General features: G+C 38.6%; 1 protein-coding gene across 1 annotated transcript in view; it reads left to right on the forward strand.

Moving 5' to 3' along the window:
• Positions 1 to 7,280: 7,280 nt before the first annotated feature.
• Positions 7,281 to 8,174, forward strand: part of ribc1.L (RIB43A domain with coiled-coils 1 L homeolog) — a 73,953-nt gene continuing 73,059 nt past the window's right edge. Inside the window, exon 1 of the mRNA XM_041572154.1 lies at positions 7,281 to 7,344. The gene's annotated coding sequence lies outside the window, so the exon portion shown is untranslated. The remainder of the gene's footprint in view (positions 7,345 to 8,174) is intronic.

Here is an 8,174-nt window from a genome sequence, read left to right on the forward strand (position 1 = left end):
TAGGGGGGAAGCCGGTTACCCCAAAAAAAAATTATGCTCTTTTGCAGCCTATCACCCTGAAAAAAGGAAAAGTCGCCAGCGTTTTTTGGGACTTAGAAAAATTTTCAACTATTTTTTTAGGAAGTCCTATCTACTCTATTGCACTTCTGGCGCAAGAGGTAATGTTCAGTAAAATCCGCATCTTAGTGAATTTATGTAGTTACGTCCATTCGCCAGAGCGCAAATTTGCCAGGCGTTAGGGAGCGAAATATCGCTAGCGAAGTTACGCCGATGACCGTTAGTAAATTAGTGAAGTTCCGAAATGACGTCACACTGGCGAATTTTCACCAGCATTAGTCACTTTGCCCTTTAGTAAATTTGCCCCTGTGTGTTTGTGTGTACACACATTGTATATATATATCTGCTTTATTTACATAGTGCAGCATGGAGCTACTTCATTCTGCATGCTGTTTGTCTTCATTTCATGGAATGCCCCATGCAATACTGAATATTCAGGCTGGTAAAAAAAATGAAACGGCGCCCACAGGGACCTTAAAAATAGCACTTGTGTTACTGCAGTAAAATTGTAATTTAATAATACATGTTATTGCCTCTCAATTACCACTCACTGCCCAACTTTATGCATTTTGGGGAAGTGATATCAAACATAAATGGATATTAGAAGTCACCTAGGAGTTCCACGATCATATAAAAGCCCAAGGCTCCAGACATCAAAACCCAACTTCTTTAGAATATAAATCAGATATGTAACTTTGTTAACCTTCTCATTGTTTTAGCCACTTTGCTGAAATATCATTATTCCCTTGTGATGTAAAGTTCCTGCAACACAACCTGGTGTTGTCTGCTGTGCTGCTGAATCCAAGACAAAACTCTTATAAAATAACTGACAAATATTATCTTGGCATACATAAAAAATGATATTCTACATATACATTTTATTTATTAAAATTCTCCATTATTGCCTATATAAATGAACTGTTAGATCCTGTAATGTATATGACATTTATATTTTACATGTTTCCTTTCCGCACTGATCCCCATCAGCTACAGGGGTTTGTTTCCCTATTGTGTCGCCCATTTCTGTAATCATTGGCCCATAACACTGATCCTGTTTCAAGTGATGCAATTATACTCTGATGGCTGATTGGCTGAAAGAAAATCAGCTAAGAGGGGTCATCCACCAACATAACCAAATAGTACAAGTATTCCTCATAATCCCAAAATCAGCTTATACAAGTACAGGACCTGTTATACAGAATGCTCGGGGCCTGGGTGTTTCCGGATAACTTATCTTTACGTAATTTAGATTGCCATACTTTGTCTACTAGAAAATCATGTAAACATTAAATAAACCCAATAGGCTGGTTTACCTCCAATAAGGATTAATTATATCTTAGTTGGGATCAAGTACAAGCTACTGTTTTATTATTACAGAGAAAAAGGAAATCATTTTTATTTTCTGGATAATGGGTTTCCCGATAATGGATCCCATATAAATAGATAAAACATTTTAATTTATACCTTTTTCTTACTCTCCCTGGAGGAAAAGGAAATCATTGTTTAAAATGTAGTCTATGGGAGATGATGATGTAATTCAGAACTTTCTGGATAATGGGTTTCACGATAACGCAGGGCCCGAACTAGGAGTAGACAGAAGAGGCACCGGCCTAGGGTGCAATGAAAGGGGGCGCTGGGCAGGTACCTGTCCTCTGCCTACACCTAGTCCATGTGCACTACTTTCCCCTGCCTTCCTCTCCCCCATTTATAGTTTATGAATTGTTTTCCTTTTTCTTCTTACTCTTTCCAGCTTTCGAATGGGGGTCACTGACCCCATCGAAAAAACAAATGCTGCTTTTTATTACTCAACTTTCTATTCAGACCCTCTCATATTCAGATTACAGTCACTTATTCAGATCAATGCATGGTTGCTAGGTTTGGACTCTAGCAACTAGATTACTAGAAATTGCAGAACAGAACCCCCCAAATTTCACTTTTAAGTACCAATTTTTTTCATTGCACGTCCATGTAATAGAAACATTTTGCACTTTCATAGTTATCTTTTTACTGGTCCCTATGACTTTCCAATATACCTACATTAAAAATATGAGAAATAAAGCAATTATTTAGGGAAGTTTCTTGCATTTGAACAAATTTGAGACTTTTTCTGGCGGATTTGGCTAAACCCTTAAAATCTGGACTCTTGAAATCTTGTGACTTGACTAGGGAAAAGTGATATTCTGAAACTATTTGCATTTGGTTTTCATTTTTTTACTATTTGTAGTTTTTGAGTTATTTAGCTTTATATCCGGCAGCTTTGCAATGTTTAGCAATCTGGTTGCTAGGGTCTGAATTACCCTAGTAACCATGCATTAATTGTAATCAGACACTGGAATATGAATAAAAGAGGCCTGAATAGAAAGATGAGTAATAAAAAGTAGCAATAAAAATAAATTGGTAGCCTTACAGAGCATTTTGTTTGTGACCCCTTTAGAAAACTGCAAAGATTCAGAAGAAATTAGAAATTATTAAACAAACCATAACAAATAAATAATGAAGACCAATTTAAAAGTTGCTTAAAATTTGCCATTCTATTACATACTTAAAGAGATGATTTTTATGATGTAGTTTTTATTTCTAAATTACACTTTTTTCACTGAAAATAATTCACTCTATCATATAAAAACTAATTCCTGAACCAGCATGTGTATTTTTGTAAGTTGTAATATTGGTGTGTAGGTGCATCTCAGGTCATTTTGTCTGGTCATGTACTTTGAGAAAGATGGAAACTGCTTTTTGGCAGGCTGTTGTTTCTACTACTCAATGTAACTGAAGGAGTCTCATTGAGACATGGGTTTTTACTATTTAGTGCTGTTCTTAGATCTACCAGGCAGCTGTTATCTTGTGTTAGGGAGCTGTTATCTGGTTACCTTCCCATTGTCCAATTTGCAGTACAGCAGTAAAGAGTGACAGAAGTTTATCAGACATACACTTGCAGGCGGATGGATATAAAGTCCGGTCCTTGCGGGCAGGGGCGGACTGGGGGGCCCGGGGCCCACCGGGACTCCTGTGCAGGGCCCCCGCTAAATACTTGAAGTGAAGCGCCGCTCGGCACGCATTCGCAAACGGCGCGCATGCGCAGACGGCGCTGCGATGCGCCGAAAGAAAAAAATATTTATTTATTAAAAACAACTGTTTGGGGGAGGGGGTCTGGCCCGGCGGGGGCCCACTAGGGTCGGGGCCCACCGGGTATTTTCCCGGTGTCCACCGCGGGCCAGTCCGACACTGCTTGCGGAGGTGACACGGAGGGATGTGGGAAGCGGACATGTGAGCAGTTTGGATAGCCGTGTTCTCTTAACCGATCCGCAGATCCTGCCATTGACAAATCGCCGCACACAGCTGGTTCACTTGTCCGTAGGCAGGCTCTGCAGAGAAACACGGCTCCCTTTACTGTTCCATACAGTGGGATTGCGCTTCTCCCAGCAGCCCTGTCTGTCTCCAGGCTCCCTCCCTGATGTCACCGTGTGTCCTACAAAGCAGTCGGGGACCAGGATGACATTTTTGAATGTTACTGTTCCTTTAAGTGACACAAATGATAGTTTCTATGGGGTGTCTTCATTTTGGGGGCCCCTATATGCCACAAACGTAGGTAAACCTAAGCACATTGGGCATCAAACTGTTCAGTGGATCCCTGGCATTCATATTTTGGGTGTTTTATCTTGGTTCCCAATGACTTGTAGGAGATTTGCTGTGGACTGGAAGCTTTGGCCAACAATTTCTTCACATTTTATAAAAATCAATGTAGTCACATACTATACATATTTGGTATTGGTGTGTTCAGGGGAATTTCCAAATCTGTTGTTTTTTCATGCAGAAACGAAATGATGTCGCTGATATATATGTTTATATTATAGGAAACATTTAGAAGCCTATATCTTATTACAGAAGTGGAATGACACCAACATTCTAGTTTATTTTGAAAGATTATGTTGTCCTGAAAAAAATGATTTTCCTGGATTAACCCAAAGACCCTCCCAGGAAACACCTCTAAAGGGAAAGAGTTTTAAATGTTCAAAATCTGTCTGGCAATGAAAGTACCAAATTGGTTGTCAGTAAATATCTGTGTCTCCAAAGATGCCCCAGTAGCTCCCCATCTTCTTTTTGCTGATTCCCAGCACATACAAAGCTCACCCAAAGTTGTTTGCAGCCGTTTGACACAATAGACTCAGGGGATCACCACCTCGTTGAAAAGCATTTCCGTGTGCCGGTTGTGTGTTCTTCATGTTTGTTTTGTGCTGATATTGCTTCCAGAGACAGTTTAGAACTCAGCACTGAGTGTTCCATCTAAGAACATGTCAGTTTAGATCGACTTCAGGATCGTAGAACCGCTGATTTCTTTAGAAATTGCAGATGAAACAACACAGCTAATGGGGCAAATGCAGCTTTCCTGCAGCCCCACGTGTATTATTGTATTTATAATCAGTGTAACATAGTAAGTTAGTTTGAAAAAAAGACACAAGTGCATCAAGTTCAAACTTTTAACTCTATTTTAACCTGCCTAACTGCTAGTTGATCCAGAGGAAGGCAACAAACTCCATTTGATGCCTCTCCAATTTGCCTCAGAAGGAAAATTCCTTCCTGACTCCAAGATGCAATGGGACCAGTCCTGGATCAACTTGTACTATGAGCTATCTCCCATAACCCTGTATTCCCTCACTTGAAAAAACTATCCAACCCCTTCTTAAAGCTATCTAATGTATCAGCCTGTACCACTGATTCAGGGAGACAATTCCACATCTTCACAGCTCTCACTGTAAAAAAAACCCTTCTGAATATTTAGGCGGAACCTCCTTTCTTCTAATGGGAATGGGTGTAAAAAGGGTTCTTTCCTTCATTTGCCATCAAGTTATACTGCACCAAATGACCTACACCAAAACACACGGCTGTCCCCATGTTATACCAAAAACATATTTGACTCTTCCCCTGTAGTGATGTGCTGGTTGACCTCAAACCCAGATGTTGGGGGGGTTCAGGTTGAAATTTGGGAGACTGTTGTGGGTTTGAGTTGGGTGCGGGTCAGACTGGGAAGTACTTTACTTCTCTACTTTGTAAAATTCAGTATTTCAGAAGTGCGCAGAAGTAGTGTAGAGAGGGATGAAACATTAGTCTGAGTCCAAATAGATCTGCTGGGTACTGTAGGTCTCTCTGAGGGTGGAAGGGTTAAATCAATTTCTTTGACTTGACAAAAATATGACAGAAATGCCCCATTCTCCTTTTTTCGTGTTCACCGTCACCCTTTCTTCTCTCTCCTCCCATGATTCCATTTTCTCTGTTTCCTCTCTCATTCTTTCTCTTCCAACTTCTCTTCTTTGAATACTCCATAAATCTATAATGAAAAAAAATGAGGGGAATGAGCTGTAACTGGGGAATAGTGTGTATAGTAAGGCAAGAGCTTCTCAGGGGAAAGGACGGGAACTATTGGATAGTGTGAATAGTAAAGCAAGATATTATTTGGGTAGAGTTTGTAACTGTGGGATAATGTGTATATGACACAATGTTCTGCAGGGTAGAGACTGTAACAGTGACACAGTGTGTATAGTGGCTTTTTTCTTTGTGGATACGCTGAATTACAGAATTGTTTCACCCCTCTATATTTTGTAGTTGCTCACTATTGTTCCCTAATGTTTTATGTTCTCCGTCTAATTTATCCTTTCAAAATCTATAGACCCATTATTTTCTTAACTGTCACTTTAGCGCCATTTATTGTCCATTTTTACTCCTGAATGTGATTTTATGGAACCGTTGCTCTATCGCCATCTTGTGTTCACTCTCTTTCCTGCAGTTTATGGAATGAATTGACGCGCGACACAGTCCGGAACTGATCAGTGCAAGGGAGCCGGTTAGTACTTAAATACTTTGGGGGTTTATGGGGTTTGTTTCGTGATTCCTTTTCAGAATATTTACAGAATATATGCTAATACTTCGATATTTGATCCCAGACAATCTTCCCTGGACGTTTCTCAGTGCGGTGCTTTCAGTAGTAACAGTTTAGTGATAGCTTTAAAAATTATTGAAAATGTGTCATTAATATATATATATATATATATATATATATATATATATTATATATATATATATATATGTATATATGTATAATGTATATGTATGTGTATGTATATATAAAATGATAGAAGGACTCGCACACCATTCTTCAGTGAATAAAACTGTGGTATTTTATTCTTTAATGCATTTCCAACGTTTCGGCCTCAATTTGGGCCTTTATCAAGGATACAGTGCATATGTTAGTGTGGCTATTTATACACCATTTAAAAATTGGCGCCAAGTATGACGTCATAGATAGTGCTAGACATTCCAAAAAGTACATCTCATTGTACAGACTTAAAATGCAGTACCTAAAATCCACCACAAGATGCCAGTGCTGTGCAAGTGCTTGAAGTGCTCATAACGTGTTACAAAAGTGTCCAATTGACTTATTCTTTTTTCATAAGCCTGCAAAATTTGTACAAAAAACAGATACTTAGTTTCACCTTGACAGAATATTGTTAACAATGTTATACTTAAACAATCAAGTAATTTCACAAAAAGCTTTTTAAAGCAATCTTTACAAGCAATCTTTACAATGTATTTTTCAAAAAAAAATCAGAGAGGTCCTGAATAGAAACATGAATAATGAATACAAAGTATCAATAACAATAAATGTGCAGCCTTACAGAGCATTTGTTTTAAGATGGGTCGTGACCCCCATTTAAGAGCTGGAGTCAGAAGAAGAAGGCAAGTAATCTAAAAAGGAAAAATGAAGGCCAATTGAAAATTGCTTAGAATTAGCCATTCTATAACATGCTAAAGTTAACTTAAAGGTTAAGCACCCCTTTAAGAAGCTCTTTATTCAAATTTCTTTTCCTTGTACTGTCGGGGAATAAAGCTCCTATTGAATCAAGGGAATCAGTGTCGTTCTCTCTCCGAGCGTTTTGCCTGCGGCATTAAGGTGAGATTCCTCCACACTTGCAGTTGCCTCTGTTCCATTCTTCCATGAGGAACATAAAGTATGTCGATCGCTCAAGCAGCGTTCAATTCGATTTTATTTTTTAGTCTACATCTTTTAACAAACTTGGTATTGCACATAAATTATAGTAGATTTGGAAAGCTCAAGATGTTCCAAAAAAAAACAGCTGATATATTATTTTGTTTTATTAATATTTTTCGTACATTTTTGTCTTTATTCAGGAATATGTCAGTAAGAAGCAGAAGAAAAGAGAAGGATAAAAGCAGAAGGGATAGAATTGAGATCAGAAGACAGAGGAAGACATTTCCCTGGGACACTCTCAGGTAAGTATAGCTTCGAATGGGGTGTCTTCATATTGGGGTCCTTATTATGCCACATGCTTAGGTTAAAAGCCCTTGGTACCTATAGTATGTGGGAAGATAAGATGTTGCAGGTGGAAGCATACTTAGGTAAACCTATACGTATATGTGCCTGACCACAAGAGCCAGCCTATATCAGTGGTACAAGGATATCTAATAGGAATAATGACAAATAAAATGTTAACTGTTGTATTTGTATAGAACTGGCTCTTTGCTGTGACAGCTTGTGGCCAACCAACCAGTGTGTCAATCAATAGGACTGCAAGCCATTGAGGAGAGCTTAACTGGCCTTTTCCATTCAAGTACCATGGACAGCACTCTGTGGCTGCAGCTACTATTTTGATTGACACACTGGTTGGTGGCACCAAAGCTGCACAGCAAGAGCAGTTCTATACAAATACAGTTAAATTTTATGTCATTATTCTATTATGATATCCTTTACCACTGATATAGGCTGGCCTGCTGTGGTCAAGGCACAAGTAATATACGTATAGGTTTACCTAAGTATGCTTTCCACTTGCAACATCTTATCTTCCACATACTATTAAGGTACCAAGGGCTTTCTACCTAAGCATTGGCATATAAGGACCCAATATGAAACACCCCAATTCGAGCTATACTTACTGAGAGTGTCCCAGGGAAATGGTCTTCCTCTGTCTTCTGATCTCAATTCTATCCTTCTGCTTTTAATCCTTCTCTTTTCTTCTGCTTCTTACTGACATAATTCCTGATAAAGACAAATGTTACGAAAAATATTAATAAACAAAAATATATATCACTGTTTTTTTTTTTGA

This window comes from Xenopus laevis, chromosome 8L (assembly GCF_017654675.1).
Source record: "Xenopus laevis strain J_2021 chromosome 8L, Xenopus_laevis_v10.1, whole genome shotgun sequence".
NCBI lineage: Eukaryota > Metazoa > Chordata > Amphibia > Anura > Pipidae > Xenopus > Xenopus laevis.